Consider the following 21,938-nt stretch of genomic DNA (forward strand, 5'->3'; position numbering starts at 1 on the left):
CATTTATATGGTGATAACAGTATGTTAGCCATTAATAAAATCAACTTGAAATGTTGCTAGTAGAAAGATTACTAGTTCATTGGAGAATAACAGTTCAGGTACTTGCAAGGTTCAACTTTCTGCTACCTGGCAATTCCTAAGAAATTTTACCTGGACTTTAGTTATCTCCTCCAGAATAAACTATATGTTTCTTGATTAGAAATTTTAAATGCTGTTAACTATACACCTTACGTCTGCCCCAATTAATATTCCTGATACGTTTAATGAATCAGGTGTTTATGAATTGGTTTTTGTCTGTTGGTTTAAGACTTAAATTCTTTATGTCCTTTCTGGCCTGCAGTCTTTTTTTCTCCCTCTCACAAACTATAATGTATTTAGCCATTCTCTTAGCTAAATCATGTTAGGTTTTGTAATAGTTCTTTTGCATTTGTTATACTGGTTATTTGAGCTAGCACATTACTATTTTTAGGTCTTGTTTGTTTGTAAAGTGATTTCTGAGTTTTTATTGCCCTTTAACAAAATAATCATTGCATATGTAGTTGTCTCTAAAAAACCTGATTCTGTCTTGAAAGCCCATTAGTCTCAAATTGAGTAACGTCCCGGAAGAGATTTGGGCATTGATTGTCATGTTTATTAAAGAAACGAGTCATTGGCCCATAACACAGTCTACTGAAGTGGAGCAGGAAGAGCCTGTCTTGCTCTTTTCTTGTGGTCAGTGGTATTGTGGCCCAGTACTAATGTCTCATCCTTCACAGCAGAGGCCATATTTTTAAGTTGTCCTCTATTTCCCTGCATCCACGTGTTCAGGGGATGCTGACACCATTACCTTTGTCTACTAGGTCTAATCTAGTCCTGTAGCTGATAGTAGAGGTGTCCAAATTGAGCTAGTGAGATGTTGGAGACCTTTTACAGTACTGAGAATTGAACCCAACACCTTTGTTCTGAGTTGTACCCTCACTTCCGCCCTCTTCCCTTGCCCCCTTCCCTCCTTTTGACACAGGGTCTTGCTAAATTGCCCAAGATGGGCTTGTACTTGTGATCCTGCCTCAGCCTCTCAGAGTGCTGAATTATAGGTGTTTACTGTTTATCCAGCTTTGTTGGGGACTTCTTAAAAGTTGAAGTTCAGAAAAAACAGTTGTCTTCTCAAGTGTGGCACTATCTGGATGTGACAGAATTTTGCAGTCATCCCACAGTATGAGCTAGGAGAATGTCAAGCCCTGGCCTAGCCCACCCTACCTCCACACATCTTGAGACTTTTCTTATCACCTGACCATTTTTGAGTAAGGCTTTTTGGTTGTTTGAAACTAAAGTATGAATGTGAATCATTTCTCTGGACTTGGTGAGCACTGTGTGTTTACTTAACCTGGCTCAGTTCCCTTGTGTCATCTGAGAGCACTCACTTCAAGCCATGGTTTACTCCTTATTGTGGCATTCGAGATCAAGAAAGAAAGATTGTATGCTTGTGGTTGAAGCTAATTAATGGGCCAAACCAGGCATGCTGAGTAAGGAAACAAGTGAATATAGTTTTGGGGACCTATTTTTGATTGCTTATAATTTATTATACTAAGTTCTGTAAGCACTAAGAGATGAATTTCTGGAATCTTAGTGTGTCAGGTTTTCAAGAGTAGCTATTTAGTGTGAAATCAGGCCTTTAGCCCAAGGTCCCTGTTTGGCTTTTAAATTCATATTTTCTATGTTTTGCAGACAAGTGTATTATATATCATAATACCTTGAGTCTTCTACTGAGAATAGAAGCAATATAAATTGGAATTATTTTGTCTATTTAGGAAAAAGGAAGGAAGAAGTAAAGTATGTTTATATTGGCTCGAATGGTTCATAGTTATTGTTTCTTATGAAAGTGGATTTCATTTGAATAAATTTTGAAGTGATATTTTACAAACTTGTCAGGAGTTGTCATTTTTGAAAAATTTTCAAGCTTGGCAACAAATGCTTTGATACCTTACTACTGGGGAAACCAAATCACTTGGTAAGTTTTAGTACATAGACTTAAGTTTTAGTGCAACAGACTTGTCTGGTTATGTGTAGTCTTTATGAGTGCAAGATTCGAGATGGCTCCAGCTTTCAGGCTGATTTTTAATCCTAGAATGTGCAAACTAAAATGCAAACTCACCCTTAGATAAGAACTTACCAGAAACTACAGCGCACAAAGTAGGATGATGCATCTTTCAGTAATATTTGGAGCAGTCCTTTATTGTGAGATTATATCCTATTTATTAAAGTTTTAAAACCCCGGTACTTTTTTTAAATTTATTTTTTATTTTTAAAAAATATTTAAAAGGAAAAAGAGAAAAAAAAGCAGAACAAAACAAAACAGTGTAAGGGTACAAGTAATTCAGAACTACAGAAAAGCAAAAAAAAAAAAAAAAAAACAAAAACAAAAAAACAGTTTGCTATCACCAGTTAATAGATTACTCGCTATCATCTTAGAAACGGTGTTTCAGGTCACAGGATCAAAGCACACAAAGCAAACAGTGAGACTGCAAACAGTTGTGTTCAGTAATCCAATCCAAACTATTGATACGGTCTTCTATGTAACACACATAAAAACCCTTGCTGTTGTATCCTTCAGGGCACTTTCCCTCTCTTTATTACAACAAAATTTACACATTTTGGGCTTAATTGCTCCCTTAGATCTTACTACTTTTTTTTGTAAGAATAAAATCAAGCATGATAAAACAAAGCTGTCAGTCAAAACCAAGGGTAGACATAGCACATGATGTAAAAACAGAGTACAAGGTTATCAGCAATGGTTAGCATAATGCCTCTTGTATCCTTAAGAAGAATTGTCTATCTCTTTAGGTATTATAAAGTTAAACATAACAGTAGAGAACAAGACTAATAAAACCTAAACTTTGTAAATCTTACAGCATCTCAAAAGAGGATAATAGTCAAACCAGAATGGGCATGATAGTGAATTTTATTGCCTTTAAAGTAGTTGTCTATACTCTGATACTTGATACTTTCATACCAGAGCAGAATAGTCTAATCAGTCAAAGCAAGAAAACGGGGGTATTACAGGACTTCAGGTTGATAGGAAATCAAAAAAGTTACTATAATATATCCTGCTAGATTTTTTATTTTTTCCCCTTAGCTTAAAAAAGGAATTTAAAAAATTAAATAATTTTTTAATGAATAAGGGAGAAGATGAGATAAAAGGGGGCATAACAACATAATACAGGTTAAAGCATGACACTTTCAGCAACCTAGTGCTTCACCAAATAACCCGACTTAATAGTAATTACCCTAGTGTCTTTTTCTTTGAAATATTTGAATATAACTTCATATGCTATGCATCAAACATTTCAAGGCTGTGTAACACCCTTCAAGTGGATGAAAGCATTGTAGAGTATTTAGAACCAGCTAACAGAAAAAATGATCAATGGTTTCTATATTGTCTCTTTGCCTATAACAATTTTTGTTTATACTACCACATACGATAAAATCCAGCAAGCTACAACATGATAAAATCAATGGAGACAGAAGAGCCATAGTTTGGTGCGGCTTTAAGACAAGATGGTATTAAATCAGCACTAGCTATTATGATGTTTTATTTTCTTCAAAGTAGCTGTTCATTGCATCACAGGCCATAATATCAAACAGTCCAGAATAAAGCCATTCCAATTAATGAGTGAAAATTTTATAAGGCTTCAAGGCCACATAATGGGGAATCATGGTTATCACGTACTTTTATATATTTGAATCATTTCCTACACTAGGGAAACTATTCGGTGTTCACAGAGGTCAGTTTGATTTAGTTCACTTATGAGTATGGTTTCAAGCTGTACCCATTTACCTCAATGTGATCCTTCTTTATAGCTGAGTAGTACTCCATTATATAGAAATACCACAGCTGTTTTATCCATTCCTCAGTTGATGGACATTTGGGTTGTTTCCAAGATCTGGCAATTACAAATTGTGCTGCTATAAACATAGGTGTGCATATATCACTGTGGTATGATTCTTCTGGGAAGATGCCTAGAAGTGGAATAGCTGGAACAAATGGGACTTCCAACCCCAGCTTTTTGAAAAATCTCCAGACTGACCTCCACAAAGGTTGTACCAGTCTACACTCCCATCAACAGTGTAGGAGAGTTCCTTTTCCCCACAGTCTCTCCAGCACTTGTTGGTTTTCTTGATCCTGGCCATCCTTTCAGGAGTGAGATGGTATCTCAGTGTGGGTTTAATTTGCATTTCCCTAATAACCAATGGTGATGAACATTTTTTTATGTATTTATTTGCCATTTGCATTTCTTCCTCTGAGAAGTGTGTATTCATCTCAGATGCCCATTTTGGATTGGGTCTTTGAATTTTGGGGGTCTGATTTTTTTTAATACTTTATATGTTTTAGACAAAAGTCCTTTGTCTGAGGGGGAGTTCACTAAGATCTTTTCCCAATTTGTGGGTTTTCTTTTCACTATGCTGGAGATTTTTTTTGACTTACAGAAACTTTTTAACAAGAGGTTGTCCCAGTTATTGATTCTGGGAAGTATTTCCCATGCAGTTTGAGTCCTGTTCATGAATTCTCTACCTACCCCGATATCTTCAAGGTTTCTACCTAATTTGTCTTCCAATAGATTTAGTGTTTCTGTTTTAATATTCAGATCTTTGATCCATTTAGATTTTAATTTAGTACATGGTGATAGGCTTGGGTCGAGTTTTAGTTTTCGGCAAATGGAGAGCCAGTTTTTCCAACACCATTTATTAAAAAGACTGTCGTTTTTCCAGTGAACCTGCTTGGCTCCTTTATCGAAGACAAGGTGGTTGAGTGTGTTTGTAGTTGTGGGTGCATCTTCTAATCTATTCCATTGATCCTCTGCTCTGTTTTGATTCCAGTACCATGTTGATTTTACTACTGTTGCTTTGTAGTATAACTTCAAGTCAGGATTGTGATGCCTCCTGCCTTGCCTTTGCTTCTTAGAATTGCCTTTGCTATTCTAGGTCTCTTCTGGTTCCAGATGAAATTTAGGAGTGATTTCTCTAGATCTATAAGGTATGTTGACGGTATTTCTATTGGGATTGCATTGAATCTGTACAACAGTTTTGGGAGAATGGCTATCTTCACAATGTTGGTTCTTCCTATCCATGAGCAAGGGATGTCTTTCCATTTTCTGAGATCATCTTCAATTTCTTCTTTCAGTGTATTATAATTTTCCCTGTATAGGTCTTTCACTTCTTTCTTAAGAGTAATTCCTAAATATTTCATTTTTTTGCTTGCTAGTGTGAAGAGTGTGGCTTCTCTTATTTCTCTCTCTGATTTTGTTGTTAGTGTATAAGAATGCTATTGATTTCTGAGTATTGATTTTGTACCCAGCTACATTACTGAATTTATTTATTATATCTAAGAGTCTTTCAATGAAGTTTAGGGGGTCTTCTATGTAGAGTGTCATGTCATCTGCAAACAATGACAATTTAACTTCTTTTCCTATCTTTACCCCTTTTATTTTTCTCTCTTGTCTAATTGCTCTGGCTAGTACTTTCAGTAGTGTATTAAATAGGAGAGGTGATAAAGGGCATCCTTGTCTTGTTCCTGATTTTAAAGTAAAGGCTTTCAATTTTTGGCCATTTAGTATGATACTGGCTGTTGGTTTGTTGAAGACAGCCTTTATTATATTGAGGTAAAGACCATCTATTCCAATTTTCTGTAAAGTTCTTATCATGAATGAATGTTGGACCTTATTGAAGGCTTTTTCTGCATCTATGGAAATGATCATGTGATTCTTACTTTTGGCTTTATTGATATGGTGGATTACATTTATTGATTTACGTATGTTGAACCATCCCTGCATGCCTAGGATGAATCCCACTTGGTCATGGTATATAATCTTCTTGATGATTTGCTGCATCCTATTTGCCAATATTTTATTGAGGATTTTTGCATCTGTGTTCATTAGGGAGATTGGTCTGTAGTTCTCTTTTTCAGTTGGGTCTTTCTCAGGTTTTGGTACTAGAGTAATATTTGCTTCCAGGAATGACTTGGGAAGGATTGCTTCCCTTTCAATTTCATTGAAGAGTTTGAGGAGTGTTGGTATTAGGTCTTCTTTGTATTTCTTGTAGAATTCTGCAGTGAATCCGTCTGGGCCTGGGCTCTTCTTGGTGGGTAAGGACTTAATTACATTTTCAATTTCATTAACAGAGATTGGGTTATTCAACAGTTTTACATCCTCTTGATCTAGCTTTGGTATTTCATATGTTTCTAAGAATCTGTCTATTTCTTCTGTGTTATCATACTTTTGAGAGTAGAGGTTTTCGAAATAGGTGTTGATGATCTTCTGTATTTCTATTGGGTCTGTAGTGATTTCACCTTTTTCATTTCTTATTGCATGGATTTGAGCTCTTCCCTTTTTTAAAATAAGGTTGGTAGGGGCTTATTGATTTTATTTATTCTTTCAAAGAACCAACTTTTTGATTCGTTGATTCTTTGGATTGTTTTCTTAGTCTGTTGCGTTGATTTCTGCTCTGATTATTATAATTTCTTCTTTTGGCTTTGGGCTTGACTTGCTCTTCTTTTTCTAGCTGTGTGATGTGTAGCATCATGTTGTTTATTTGTATTCATTCTGTTTTCCTGATATGGGAGTTCAGTGCAATAAATTTTCCTCTGAGGACGGCTTTCATTGCATCCCATAGATTCCGGTAAGTTGTATCTGTATTTTCATTGGTTTGTAGGTATTGCTTAATTTCTTTTTTAATTTCCTCTGTGACCCACTGATTACTCAGGAGTGTGTTATTCAGTTTCCATGTGTTTGTGGGATTTTTGCAGTATCTTTTATCGTTAATTACTAATTTCATGGCGCTATGGTCCGATAGCATGCAAGGGATAATTTCAACTCTTTTGCATTTATTTACATATGTTCTGTGAGTTAATATATGGTCTATTTTAGAGAATGACCCATGTATTGCTGAGAAGAATGTTTATTCTGTTGTTGGGTGGAATACTCTGTATATTTCTATTAAGTCCATTTGTTCACAGGTGCAATTCAGTTCTTTTATTTCTTTGTTGATTTTCTGTTTGGTTGATCTGTCCATTGGTGTCAATGGTGTGTTAAGATCTCCTGTCAGAATTGTGTTACTGCTGATTTGGTTTTTCATTTCTGTTAGTACTTGTTTTATATAACTGGGTGCTCTGGAGTTTGGTGCATATATATTTAAGATAGTTATCTCTTCCTCTTGGAGTTTTCCCCTAACCAGTATGTAGTGACCTTCTTTATCCTTTCTGATCATTATTGGCTTGTAGTTGACTTTGTCTGCAAACAGAATAGCTACCCCCGCTTTTTTTTGGGTTCCTGTTGCATGAAGTGTTGTTTTCCATCCTTTGACTTTGAGTCTGTGAGTATCCTTTTGAGTTAGGTGGGTTTCTTGTAGACAGCATATGGTTGGATTTTGTTTCTTGATCCATTCTGCCAGTCTGTTTCTTTTAATTGGTGTATTGAGGCCATTTACATTAATAGTAAGAACTGTTTTAAATTGGTTTATTGTTGACATATTATCTTTCTGCTGTTGCATGTTTATCTTTCTGCTCTGTTCAACTGTCTGCTTTGTTTAGTGGTTTTTTCCTAAATGTATCTAGGCTGTCTTTCAGTATTCTTTGCAGGGTTGGCTTGGTGATCATGAAGTTTTTCAGCTGATCTTTGTCATGGAAGTATCTTATTTCTCCATCAAATTTGAAGGACAGTTTTGCAGGGTACATCAGCCTGGTTGGAAATCATTTTCCTTTAGGATCTGAAATACATCACTCCAGGCTCTTCTTGACTTTATTGTTTGTGCAGAGAAGTCTGCTGTAATTCTGATAGGTTTTCCTTTATAGGTGATCTATCTTTTCTCTCTGACAGCCTTTAATATTCTATTCTTTTGTTCAATTTCTGGGATGGTCATTATTATACGTCTGGGTGTAGATTTATTTTGGTTGTGACTATTTGGAGTTCTATATGCTTCATTGATCTTGATATCAGTTTCCAATCTCATGTTTGGGAAATTTTCAGCTATTACTTCTCTAAATATCCTCTTGACATCCTTTATGTTGTCCCCTTCTTTTTCATTTATCCCTATCAACCTTATGTTGTTTCTCTTTGCATCATCCTGTAGGTGTTGAATTGTTATTTCCTGATTTCTTGTTATTTTTAAAAGATCTTTTCTTTCCTGTTCACTGGTTGCAATCTTGTCTTTGAGGTCTGAGATTCTATCTTCACATTCATTGAGGCGGTTTTTACAACTTTCAATGGAGTTTTTGATTTCCTGTATATCTCTTTGCATGTGTTTTATGTATTCTGTTTGTTTCTTATATTGTTCATCCAGGGATTCTATCTTTTTGTTCTATCTTTTTGTTTAGTTCCTCCAATTTTTTAACTGCATCTTCTTTAGCTATGTTTATCATCTGCTTCATTTCTTTTATCAATTCTTCTTTCATCTGAGAGAATATTTCTAGTTTGAATTCGTTTAAGGCTTCCCATACTTGCTTCTTTATTTCAGTTACCATTATTTCAGGTATTTCAGTCATGTGGCATGTGTTTTCTTCTATGCACATGGCTCCTGGGCTTTCTTGGGATAGGCTGGATGTTTGAGATTGCAATTTGGACTTTCATTTTGTCATTTTCCTGTATTTGGGAGCTTCAAGTGTTGTTTCAGGTGTGGGAGAGAGATCCACCAGCCTGGGATGGGGTACCCTTCGATGACCCCACTCACTGGACCCAGCAGGGAACTATGGCCTGCTCCTCAGGCCAGGAAGAGTGTCTCCTCAGGCTGGGCAGAGCTTCCAGCCGCCACTGCCACAGTCTTTGATCTGGCCTGGTCCCTGGTCCGGTGGGGAACCGGCCTGGGTCCCCAGATCAGGGCGAATCCCCTGGTACTTTTTAGAATTCAGAGAATTTTATGGGGCCATAGAATTCTGGATTATTCTGGAAACCACTCATTGAATTAGCACTGAATGAACTGAAGTTTTGCACTACACAGCTCGTGAAAGACAAATGGGAGTCCAGGATCCAGGTGTCAAAACCAGTTGATTTTTTCATACTTTGCAAGGCTTTGAGTAGAGTTTTTGGAAGCCATGCCGAGTGGTACAGCTGTAAAGTAAAATGTCCAGTTTGTATTGTTAAATAGAACCCAAACCTGGCCTGGAAGGTCTGTTAGCATAAGCAACTTATCAGTTAGTAGCAATCTCAATTTTAGTATATGTACTGCCTAAGCAAGCATAGTGGCAATCTCCATGTTCATGTGAAGATAGAGTAATAAGGATGAATGTTTATTTTTTAATTTTAATTGCATTGGTGATGTTCGATGGTAACCATCTCTTATGTTCCTGCATGTTTCCTTTTCACCCTTGTACCATCAGTCTTTGGCCTATGCTAAAGGGGGGTTCACTACTGATTCATGTGGTCAGATCTTGCATTACCTGCCATAGTTAAGATAGCAGAGAACTCTGCAGATAACTCCTTATTTTCCCCTAAAACAGCACATGTTCCTCTGAGATACCACTGTTTAACGAGCTCTTAGTTCAAGGGTGAGGAATTTCTTAGCCTGCTGGCATTGTAGAACTGTCCTGCTTTTCTTAACCAAAGCATTGAGGTCCTCTATCTCTCAGGCCTTGTAAAGAGAAGAGGCTTGAAAAGATAGCAATTGTGAATTCATTTTGAAAGGTTTTCATTTTCTCAAACCAAGGCCCACTTTTTCTTCAATCATATGTTTCTTTCTAGGAGGGGAAATTAGTAAAAAACAGACCTATGATATCAGGAACTAACCTGAGGACAGGGGTTCACCAGTTACAAACATCAGTTTTCAGGTAGTGGCCAATAGTCTTTTGTGTTACAAGTCTAGCTGTGTTAAAAATCCTGTCGTTGGTCGCCCAATCACACCCCATTACTACAGGAATTGTCAAATGTTTGGCAATGATTTGGGACCCTTTAGAGTGGTTGGGTAGCTCTACAGTGGAAGAGAAATAGTGCATTTTACCTGTCCAAGTGGATGAAGCATTCAAATATTCACCATCTCTTCAGCAGTTCTAAGCTCTGCACTGTGAAAGTTAAAGGTATCAAAGCTAAGGTATGAAAGGTAGCTCCTGTACATGGTCCTAAACTGTTTTGGGGGAGGCAGGAGCTTCTTTCTAGCTCTGTGATAGGAGATTTTGAATTTCTGGCTATTCTTATAAGCCATCTAATACACCTATTAAATGAGTGAGTGCAGGTACCTGATGTGATCAAAAGCGAATGGAACTGGTGAAAGCTGGGTGCATCCTTCCCGGTCCTAGTAGTCACCTTGGTGTGTGCTTTAGCATTGCTATGATGAAAATGTCTCCAGGTTGGGTTTGGATTCTTGCACTACAGAATCTGCTGCTTGCAGGCATGTGCATTTTTCACACACCAGCTGACCTGTAAGTCCTGTCTTAATTCTGAGGTCAAGAATCCTTTATTGGAACCAAAGCAAGCTAAAAATGTAATGCCCTCAAAACTAATATACTTTATGTATTAACTCATTTCTAGCTAATAAGCTCTGGTGAGTGCAGTGACAGACTAGACAAATTTTGCTTCATTTCATATCTGAAGATGTGTTATAGTATCTCCCTCCTGATGTTTCCCCATGTGAATCTTAAGATTTGGCACATTGACAAGTTCAGGTTTTGATTGATCATGCATGGACAGCAGTGACAGTCACCCATTTCTCTGCAGTATGAACAGCAAATGGAAATGTGAGGTGAGGAAAGGTGAGTGACAGGACTTCACAAAAGGGCACAGAAGGTATGTGAGAAATGCGCATGCCTGCACACCGCAGGTTCTGCAGTGCCAGAGTGTAAAGCAAATCTAAACGTGATCCGTAAGCCAGGTCTGCAGAACTAGTTTGTGATTATTGCTCTTATGAGCTCAATAGGTTTTGCTCCAGGTAAAAAGAGAGTGTTGAAGTTTGTGTCTAGACATACCATGGTCATCTGGAGCTTTTTGGAGATGGCTGGATCTAGAGTGTGGGTATTAAAATAGTCCACTGATTGGTTTGGCATGGTTCTGAGTGAGGATAATGGGAAGAAGGTCCATGCTTAGGGTGTGAGTGCTACCAGTCCTAAGGGCGTGTACCCTGGATGCAATGTCAGGGACAGAAAGAGGGCTGCTGTGGTCACTCCCTGCTTTTGGTGCCTTCTGCCTGCCATAAACTGTTACTGGTCTGTGAGGTCCCTGGCCAGGCCACTCTTCCTTGGAGCCAGCCGATGATGATCTAAGATCTCTACAAACTATGAACTAAATAAACCTTTCCTTCTTTAACTTGGGTGCTGGGTTTGGGGTATTTTGTTCCATCGATGAGAAAAATGAGACAGAAATGATTGTAAACCTTTGGCTTCTGTGATTCCCATGAAGTTGTCAGAACATTTAAAGCTTTTGCAGATCTTTCTTGGGTAAATACATAGAAAGACTTATGATAATTAAAGAGAAAATCCAGAATGAGATTTTTAAGAGCTCACTTTGCCATTGATGCATAAGAACAGTCATAATAGTATGTAAATTGTAAATATGTAAATAACCATAGTGTGATTAAATAGTACTTTACAAAAGAGGTACTGGGCATGGCTCTTAGAATGACAAGCATTTTCTTTTACAGAAGACTTTAGAGCTTTGATGGTTTTGTTAGTGATATATTAGGGGTTATTTTTATTATCCTATGTTGTACTTTATAAGTGTTCTGCTTTATATATTTCCCTTTCCTTTTGGTTGATGGAGAGTTTTTCAGTTTTGTATTGTTTCTTTGTAACTATTTTTCCCCCATTGAAAATAATGCTATTTTAATTATTTTGTGGTTCTTCTGAAAATTTTAATAAGCATTTTTAACTAAAAGTTTCTAAAATTACTTACTATTTTTACTTACTTCCAAAGGTCTATGTCATTAGTTTTTATTTTAGTTTGGTATATTTTAATCCCACACTTTAGGGGTTATGATTGTTGTTGCCTTATGCAGTGATATTAATTTGGATTTTCCTACCTACTTTTATTTTGCTTACTTTTTGAAGAATCATTTTGAATCATTTTAGTTATTCCTAGAGCACATCTTCTGAAATTCTGAAAATAGTCATTAACTAGTTTCTTTCTAGAAAATCTGTCATGTTTCCTCTGGTTTCTCTTGGAATCTGCTCTTTCGTGTTTAGGTGTAATTATTTAAGGTTTTTTGGGCTTTTCAAGTTTTTTAATCTGAGGAATTTTCCTTTTATCAGTTTTCAAAAGGTTTTAGCTATTATGTTGTTAATCTTCCACATGTTCTCTATTGTCTTTGGTAGTACAGTATTATGTCAAACATATTCCCTCTATTCTCTGTGTGTCTTTGTCTCTCTGTCTCCTCGCTCCCCTCAAGGCAGGGTCTCACTATGCAGTTCAAACTGACCTTGAACTCACTTTGTAGTCCAGGCTGGTCTTGAACTCATGCAATCCTCCTGCCTCAGCCTCCCGAGAGCTGGGATTACAGCCATGCACCATCATACCTGGCTTTTCCCTCTGTTCTCAACTTCTGTTTCTCTCAACTTTCCTTTTATGTTTTCTCTATATTATTCTTTCCTTCATTCTGAATAATTTCTTCAGAGCTGTCTTTATTCTTTCTTTAAACACATCTCATCTTCTGTTTAATCTTCTTTGAGTTTCTAAATTCCATGACATTCTGTGTGTTTCTAGACTCTGCTTGAGAAGCCTGCTTGTTCATGCTTTTAGTACTACCTTTTCATATTTAAATGCATTTGATAGAATAATAACTTGCAGTCTTCATTTCTGTATTTACAGTCACTGTGGGTCTGACAGAGTGTTTTGTATTGTGCTCTGTGTCAGTCATGGTGTTTGTTTCCTCTTGTGTGTAAAGACTTTTGATCTGAAGTCCATATTTTCCACATAAATTCTTGGCACTCTGGCAGTCAGATCCTAAGGATTTGCATTCATTTCTCAACTTATAGTTTTTCAGACCCAAGTATACTAGCAATTTGCCCTTGAATTCAGGACCAACTTTTGGTAAAAACCTATAGTATTTTTTTTTCTTCCAGAGCCAGAGTGAAATAGACACATATTCTCCAGTATCTGTTTGGTGTGGTGGGTGAGCCAGCTGTCTGTCTGTCTCTGTCTTTGTCACTCAGTATTAGGAATTGAATTCAGAGCCCTTGTGTGACCTATATGCAAGCCTTTTTCCCTTAATTTTTTCCCTTTTTGAGAGTTAGTGATGTGTAAATCATTGAGTTTCCCAGCCTGGGCCTGAACTTTGCATCGTCTGCCTCAGCCTGCTGGAAGGCTGGGATTATTGATTACGGATATGCGGCTCTTTAGCCTTTCTTACCACAGAGTGAGTTGCAGGTGGGTCTCCTCTGACCTCATTCTAGGACCTTTCCTAGAGTGCTCAGAGTGCTTTTCCTAGAGTGCTCCAGGCTTTTCCTTCACTGCTTCTGTCCACACAAAGACTGGGAAACTGCAACCTCCTGTCCACCAGGGGGTGCCTGAGGCTCTGATGTGAGATTTGGCTGCCGCACTGGATTCCAGTTTTTGCTTCAGTTTTGGTCTCTGAGGAGTTTTGCTAATGCCTGGTCATGAATTTAAACAGATTTTTTAAAAATTCATTTAGGCTTTTAGGCATCTGTCTTGGTAGTTTTTCTCAAGTTATCCACTCCACGACATTGCTAGAAACAGAAGTACTCTTTTGGTATTACCCATTTATCCTTAAAAATTTAAAAAAAAAAGTTCCTATTACTTTGGTGGTGTTTAAAGAAAATTAAATGTTACCAGAAACCTTTGATCATAGAAGATAATTTCACTATTGCATTGGAGCCCTCTTTAGACAAGCAGAGGGTCAGTGAAACACAAACACAGAATTGAGTTTAAAATTTTAGCTGAGTCCTGAAGTTATGCCTTGCTTGTGTTCCTTACATTCACTATCAAATAGTATCATTAGTTAGGCTTGGCAGCTGAATTTGTGTTTTCCTGTGTCATTTCAGTCTCTTAAGCTTTTATAACCAATTGCTTCAATTGATAAATTCTTCTCATTTTAGTGAAAATTTAAACTAATGCGAAATAAATATTACAAAGTTTTAAATTTGGAACTTTTATGTATGTTCCTTCCTTAAAGCTAGCCTTTAGATTTATAAAGGTTAGAGAGTGGCCTTTACAGGAGGAGGGTGAGAAGTGGTAGACAAAGTGTTTGAGAGAGCTATCCTTTGAAGGTCTTAATTGGGTAAAAACCTATGTTTTGTAGCAGAGAACATTATAGTTCGTTAAATTGGCAAAAATAAATTTCCTTTTACCCTGGAAAAGTCATGTTTGTAATTCATTTGATACTTGTGGCAGGATTAATTTAAAAAATTCTTCATTTACTAGATAAAATAATAGCATACAGGTTTCTGAAGCTCTGGTCTAGGTTCATGAGGATTGGGTATCTTGAAATCATAAATTATATGCAGCTCACATATGTATTTATATTCCTGCATTTTCTTGGGCTCAGGCCTCCTTGGCCCTTGGGTTCCTTTTGACCAGGTACATCTGTGCAGTGTACCAGCTCTGAAACAGGATGTGGTGATCTTGACTTTACCAGTGGGATTTGCTATTTGAGAACCATTTTAGGAAATGCTACATTTCTTAACAGCCTGGCACCCAGATGGAGAAACAAAAAGATAAATGGAAGCAGCCTGATTCCACATGCTGAGGAAACACACCTTGTGGCTCCTTGCACCATCCCCATCAGGTGTTGGTGGTCGAGCACTGGAGGTGATGCAGGTGAACTCAACAGGGTCAGACAGGTTTGTATTCTTTTCATTTCCACAGAGACCCTTTGTATGTGTGCCGTGTGTGGGAGCAGTCATTCAGTTTCGCAGAAGGAGCCCTTTGCCCAGTTGTCCTTGAAGTTTTGCTTGATTTCTTGAAGACCAAATTTGAGACCTGCCATCTAAGTTGGCTCTTTCTAGTTGACTTCTTGGAGTCATAAGGAACTTGAGTGCTGGCTGTACTTCCTAATTTGTACCCTGCCTCTCCTCCTCCTTGATTGAACCCAGGGCCTTTACACTGGGCTATAGCACCAGCCCTCCCCTGTTTTATTATTATTTTGAGACAGGGTCTGCCTAAATTGCCAAGTTTCCCAGTCTGGGCTTGCACTTGTGATCCTCCTGCCTTAGCCTCCTGGAACACTGGGACTGTAGATGTATATCACTATGCTTGGCTGTTTTTCCTCCTCCTCTCCCCCTCCCTTCTTCTCTCTCTGTCTCTCTCTCTTTCTCTGTCTCTCTGTCTCTCTCTCTCTCTTTCTCTCGACAGGGTTTCACTCTAATTCAGACTGGCCTGGACTCACTATGTAGTCCAGGCTGGCCTCAAACTCTCAGCCTAAGGCCCTGGATTCTATCCCCAGAGTCTCCCACACACACTGCAGTAAACCAAAACCAACTGGGGATAGGTGGGGAAAAAAGCTGCAACAGAAGTTATGTATGCAAAATACAAGATAATGTGATTCTGTTTTGTTAAAGATTAGCAGCATGATTGAATTTATTTTTGTAGACAAATAGAAGTTTTGATTGTGTGTAATAGGCTCTTCTACCTCCCTTTTTAAAAATGAAAAACAAATACTTCTTATCTAGTATTTCACATAGGAAATCTCTTTAAAATAAAGTCAGACTTGCCTTTGAGATAAACAGACCTGAAATGCCTCTTTTTCTTTCTCAAGTGCAAACGCTTTCATTTTTCATCTTGATTGCTGACTAAGGGTAAAGAGCTCATGCACACATGAAGTCTTAGAGCTGAGGTCATGGAGTCGTCCAGCAGTCATGTTTTCCCCAGAAAATGCTGCTGTGGTCCCTGAGATCTCTCTCTGTGGATGTGGGTGCCCGCTTGGCCTACTCCAAGATTCCTTCAGGTTTTATCCTATCATCTGCCTCTTGGATTAGATTGCTCCTTGGGATACAGTTCTCATTTATAGGTGTTTTTGTGAGCATTTTGTGAACTTAACAGTGTGTTCCCTCTGATTATTTCTTATTTGTCCCTGCAACTTGTCCTGAAGGGCAAGCCTGTATTTTTCTCTTAGTTTGAATCTCCCTGTCCCTCTCCTTATGACCTCCCCTTCTCCAAAGCAGAGCCTCACACAAAGGCTGGTTAGTAAGCAGGTAATTGGAAGTAATCCCATTAAGCTAGAGCAGGGGTCAGCAACTGAACAGGGGGACAGGAGGGAAAGCATTGTGGTGTGGAATTGAGCTGTCTAATAGGTACGGGACTCTCACTATAGATGGGATGTTATTTTTTATTTATCTTAGAACTTCTGGCTTATCCACTGACTTCACTTCCTGTAGTTAAGCATGGCCATGAAGGAATTAACTAAGAAGTAAAGCCAGAACGACTCAAACTTCATGTTCGGTATAACTCTGTGATCTGAGCAGAACCCAACTCCATCCTCAGCACAGAGAATGCATTCAGTGTTACTTATTGACCTCAGAGTTCTGCTTAGACCTCTGGAAATGAGTAGCATACAGAGCACATTATTGTCACATTCTCCTAGACCCACTAAATGAGCAAATGGGCTACATATTATTTCAGGATGATTTAAACCGGATACCATCCCACTGATTTTTTTTTTTTTGTTGCCTAACATTCTCCCTATATGATTTACCCATCAACATTTGCAGTAATAATAAAAAGGATATTCCACATGACCATTCCCTTCAGAAATATAACACGTGGAAATGCCTTCACTTTGTAGAACTCCTTTATTTTGAAATACATGTAGATTTACAGAAAAGATTTGTAAAAATTATACAGAGTTCCCATGTATACCCTTAACTCGGCCTTCTTGTGTTAAAATTTATTCAATAAAATCATAAGGAAATGAATACTGATGTATGCCATTAGCTAATCCACAAACTTAATTGAAATTGTAAGTTTTCTTACATTTAAGTTTCCCGAATTTCCCAGTTTTCCCAAATTTAGCATTTTCCCAAATTTTAGTGGTCCTTGTAGTCGTCCAAACTCTTAAATAGGATCCCACAACACTTTAGTTGTCATGTCTGTGTTTGCTCTAATTTTGTTTTGTCTATTATGACCTACACATTTTTGGAGGTATTGGTCAGTTATTTCACTGGCTTTGTCTGATGTACTTTCATGATTTGAGTGAGATTGTGCAGTTTTTGCAAGAATCCCGAGGAAGGGGCTTGTGCCCTTCTCAGTGTGTTATGTCAGGGTGTACCTGACATCAGTAGACCTTTTTATTTTGATCACATTATTAAAATAGTTTTACACAAAATTTCTGCATTGTAGTGTGACTTTGTTTCTCTGTAATGCATCTTTTGTAGGGACATGCTTTGAGACTACAGAAATCGTCTGTTTTTTATAATACTTTTGCCTATTTATTTTATCATCCATTGATGGTTCAAGGTATTCATCTAATGATGATATTCATTATTCCTTCATTATTTATTAGTTGGAATCCTCCACTATTAGTTGGAGTTTTTAAAATAATTTGGATGCATGGGATTAATCCATTGTATCATATGTATTATTCAAAGGGTTCTACTTCAGCCATTGGAAATCGTCTAGTTCTTATGTCCTTTGAGCTTACCCTTATCACTTTTGAGCTTTTTCTTTTTGTTATCATTTTTCCTATTGAGCATTGATTCTATTTATTAAAAAGTGGTATTTAAAACCCAGATCTTGAAACTAGATGTGTTCATTGCTTCCAGACCTTCTCAGAAGATAAAGCTTGGAAATATTTATGTGTCTGTTCATCCCATGCACACACATACAAGTACAATTCCTTTCTGGATTTTGCTTCTTTTTATAGTAGTCAAAGTGCTTGTGGTAGCTTCAACTATACCTTCCTCCTTTATGTGGCCATATAATTCATTTGTAATACAAGTTAAGTTCATTTGTTATTGTTTATTCCATTTTGAATTACTCCAAATCCTGGCTTATTATAATGATTTTATGTATTTATTTTGGATATGCATTAATATAGTTTTAAGAGTCAGAGTTATTTTAAACTGTAGTGAAATAGAAAAATTGTATTATCTTTGCCAGTGCTACTATGCTATTTGTATTTTCTGCCCTGTACCTATTCACTCTGTAGAACAAACTATTCCATTGATTTTTGTTTAATTAAATTTTCTTCCAGGAGGGTTATACCAATCTTTATTCCCACAGCCAATACATAAAAACTTTCCTACAGCTTTTCCAATAAAATGTATTCTTTTTAAAATTTTTGCTAACCTGATAGGTAAGAAACAATATCTCAGTATTGTTATATATATATATATATGTATGTATATATATATATATATATATATATATATATATATCTACCTCTTGTAACTTCTCCCCCTTAAGGACATATTTTGGAGTCGTCTATTCATGTTGGGTGTTTTGGTCTTTTATCCTTTGGCATTTAAGAGCGCTTTGCTATTTTTGGTTTTTAAAGATAGGGTCTCAGTATGTAGCCCAAGCTGACCTCAAGCTCACGATCCTGGCTTGGCGGGCTTGCACTACCACTGCCATGCTTGTGCTCTACATTTTAGAAAGTGTCTGATGCAGATATTTGCTCCTTTTATCCGTTGACTTTCGCCTTTCTTAGTTGGGTATTTCTTTGCTTTTATTACATGTTTCATATGATCCAGTTACCAATCTTGTATTGCCTGTACCTTAAGTATTGGTCTCTGCACTGCGATTGAAGAGAGATTCACTCATGTTTTGTTGCAGCATTTTTAAGGTTTTATTTTTATATATAGATCTTTGATACATCTGGAGTGTTCTTTTCTGTGGATTGAAATATAGATCTAATTTTACTTCTTTCTCCACATGGCCTCTCACTGGTTTGGCACCTTTTGTTAAAAGTCCTTCTTTGCCCCGTTGGTTTACCACATTTATTATACACTAAGGTAGATGAAACCATCTTTAAAGTTTTTGCTCATTTTATTCTTGGTCATGATGTACTTTTTCAGAGTAAGTGGAAAACACTAGAGGAATTTGTTATCTGTTTGTTGCCTGTGGTCACAGACAACATTCTGAGTTAGTGTTGTCCTAAAAGAATAGCTAATTATTGCAACAATAATCTTGAAAGCTAGAGAAATTTGCCTTCTGGCTATATACTTGTAAAACGCAGTTACCCAAATTGAACCCACAGCTATAAGACATTACTCCTCCTGTCCAAATATTATCAGTGTCTATTCTCTTATAAAATCATTAGGCTGAAATGAAGCTTCCTAAAGTTAGTCTCAGGGCCACTTTGAACCTTTGAATGGCCCCTTGGGCCCCAGTTTTTTTTTTTTTTTGAATTTTTTTTTTTTTGTCTTTTTCATTTTTATCGGTACCAAGGATCGAACTCACGACCGCCTGCTTGCAAGGCAGGTGCTTATGCCGCTGAGCTAAATCCCCAGCCCCTGGGCCCCAGTTTTATTAAGGGTTATTGTCCTGGTTCCTGGACTTGTTTCCTTCATTCAGCTGCTGCACTAGGTAGACACAATGTTACACTGTGATTATGGCCACAGTAGATTCCCTAGAATTGTGAGGTACTTTTATCTTTTGTGTGCACCTACACCCAGAGATCAAAGTTGCCTGGCAACAGTGATGTGTCTGCTCAAATTCAGAGAGCTGAGACCAACTTCAGACTGCTCCTCTGGCATGACTTTCCACTGATGTGAGGGGGATCATCATCCTAACAAACCTGTTCATCTTTTTTTTAAAAATTTTATTTAAGGAGAAAAAAAAAACAGAAAAAGGGTACAAGTTATACAGAATTTCAGAAAAAATAAACAGTAGGAAATCATTAGTTAATAGATTACATATTGTCATCTTAGAAACAGTTGTTCAAGTTACAAACTTAAAGCATATAAAGTAGACTTTCAAACAGTGGGACTGCAAACAATTCCGTTCAATGATCCAACAGAACTCAGTAATATGGTTATCTATCTTATACACTTAAATATACATGCAGTTGAACCTGTTCATCTTTGGAATAATCAATCAGTCGTCTGGACGAATAAGTTAGAGAAGACTAACACAGCATAGCATTTTCTCCCCATCCATCTCATGAGGCCAATCTGACAGATTTGATTAGTACCATGACTCTGGCGTTGCTTATGAAGCAACCCCTCTCCCATTCCTGGCTTGCAGTGTTCGAGTATGCAGAACACTAGAGGAATTTTAATTTCTTGCTTTTCTTTTGTCCTACTTTAGTACTTAAAGTGACGAAGGAAGGTGCTGTGAAAAATGATGCGGCATCGATGATTTTTTAAAGACATGTTGTGCATACCTTTGACCTCTAGAGGGAGTGAGAAGGTTATAGTTGTTAGTAATAATTCCTGAAAAAGAATGCGCATTTTCTTCTCCCTAACCTAGACGGAAATTTGTTTCAGCAGATGGGGCTGTTTCCCTGAGCATCCTATTTCCTTGGCTAATAGTATGTCACTGCCCCAGTTCCTTCTCCACCCTTTTCCCAATGAGGTTCACATATTCTTTTTCCCTTTTTCTACCTAACAAAAAACAGGAATGTGTGTAGCCAAAACCTAAACCACAGGTCATCTTGAAGAGTTAGACAGCCACCTTCCAGGTTGCTTCTGGGCTGAATAGTCTGCATATCACAACCCCCTCTGTTGATAGAAAAGTCCAAGTTGTTAAGAGAACACTCTATTTCTTGTTGGCTTCCCTCTTTACAGGAACTTTCTTCATGATAACTGATAACTTCTCTCTGCACTAAAAGCTTGAACAATAATGAGGACCTAGTTCCAACATGCCCATGTCCTTTTCTGTCTGTGGTTATTCCTCCATTCAAGGTAGGTTTGTGACGTTTGTGGTGCTTGTATCTGGATCATAAGTGCTATGCTTCATCTGAGAGCTTTGTCTGAGGCAGCTTTGGGGTTGGGTTGGAGTTTTCCTTCTGTGTATTGAGGCAAGTTGGCCTGGAGATGCTTACAGCCCTGGTGCGTTCTGTGCGTGCTTCTGACTCCTAAATTGCTCTTTGTCTCTGACCTCTCTTGTGAGCGACCTACTTGACATTACCCGCTAGATGTCTCATTGGAATTTCAAATTTACAAGGATCAAAACAGAACCCTTGCTTTTCCCACATCAAGTCTGTTTATTTCTCCAGGACTCTCTGTTCCAGGGAACTGGACCACCATCTGTCTATTACTTGGGAGTCACTCTTGGTTCCCCTGATTTCTTTATCCTCTCCCATCTAATTGATTCATCCGCCGGTTCTGTAAATTCCACCTTGACAATGTTTCTTTCCTCAGCCTGCTACCTGTGCCCTCTCTCCCCCTCCTACTCTCTAGATTTCACTTCTACCAGATAACAAGCTATGCTTATCTCCTACCCAGAGCACTCAGAGAGCTGCCTAATGCCTGTGATTTTGGCTATGGGTTCGAAAAATCTACCATCCTATTCTCTTCTGAAAACATTTTTCTCTAGGAGGGGATAACAGAATGCCGAAAAAATTATGATTTAGCTTCTGACATAAAAAAAATGTGGTTCTAAAAAAAGACAATAGGCTTAAAAGCTAGTCTATGCATGGAAACAAAGGATTTTATGATTTTTTGTTTACATTTATATGGTAAGATTTACCCTGAAAGATTACTAATCTCTTCTATAACATGTAGACTTTATTTCCCATTAGTGCCCAGGGATAAGACTGGCTGTCAGAAGATGAAAGCCATGGTAATGAAGATCCAGCCTGAGGAGACCTTTCATTCTTTCTTTTCTTTTCTTTTCGTACCAGGAATTGAACTCAGGATCTTGCACTTGCCAGGCAAACAGTGTGCAGCTGAGCTAAATCCCCAGCCCTGAGGAGACTTTTGGAGGCAGAAGATAGAAAGGAGGGAGGCAGAGGCATCTTGTTTTCCCTCTGTGCTGTAGATGGAGAGAGGGGAGTCTGTTAAATGCCTTGAGGAAAACGGGTCAGAGGGACACCTGCCTAGCTTCCAGTCTAGGACACTGGCAAGAGGTCATCTAGAAGCTTCCTTAGCAACC

This window comes from Cavia porcellus, unplaced genomic scaffold, assembly GCF_034190915.1.
Source record: "Cavia porcellus strain 051 isolate PalLab524CR breed Dunkin Hartley unplaced genomic scaffold, mCavPor4.1 scaffold_1, whole genome shotgun sequence".
NCBI lineage: Eukaryota > Metazoa > Chordata > Mammalia > Rodentia > Caviidae > Cavia > Cavia porcellus.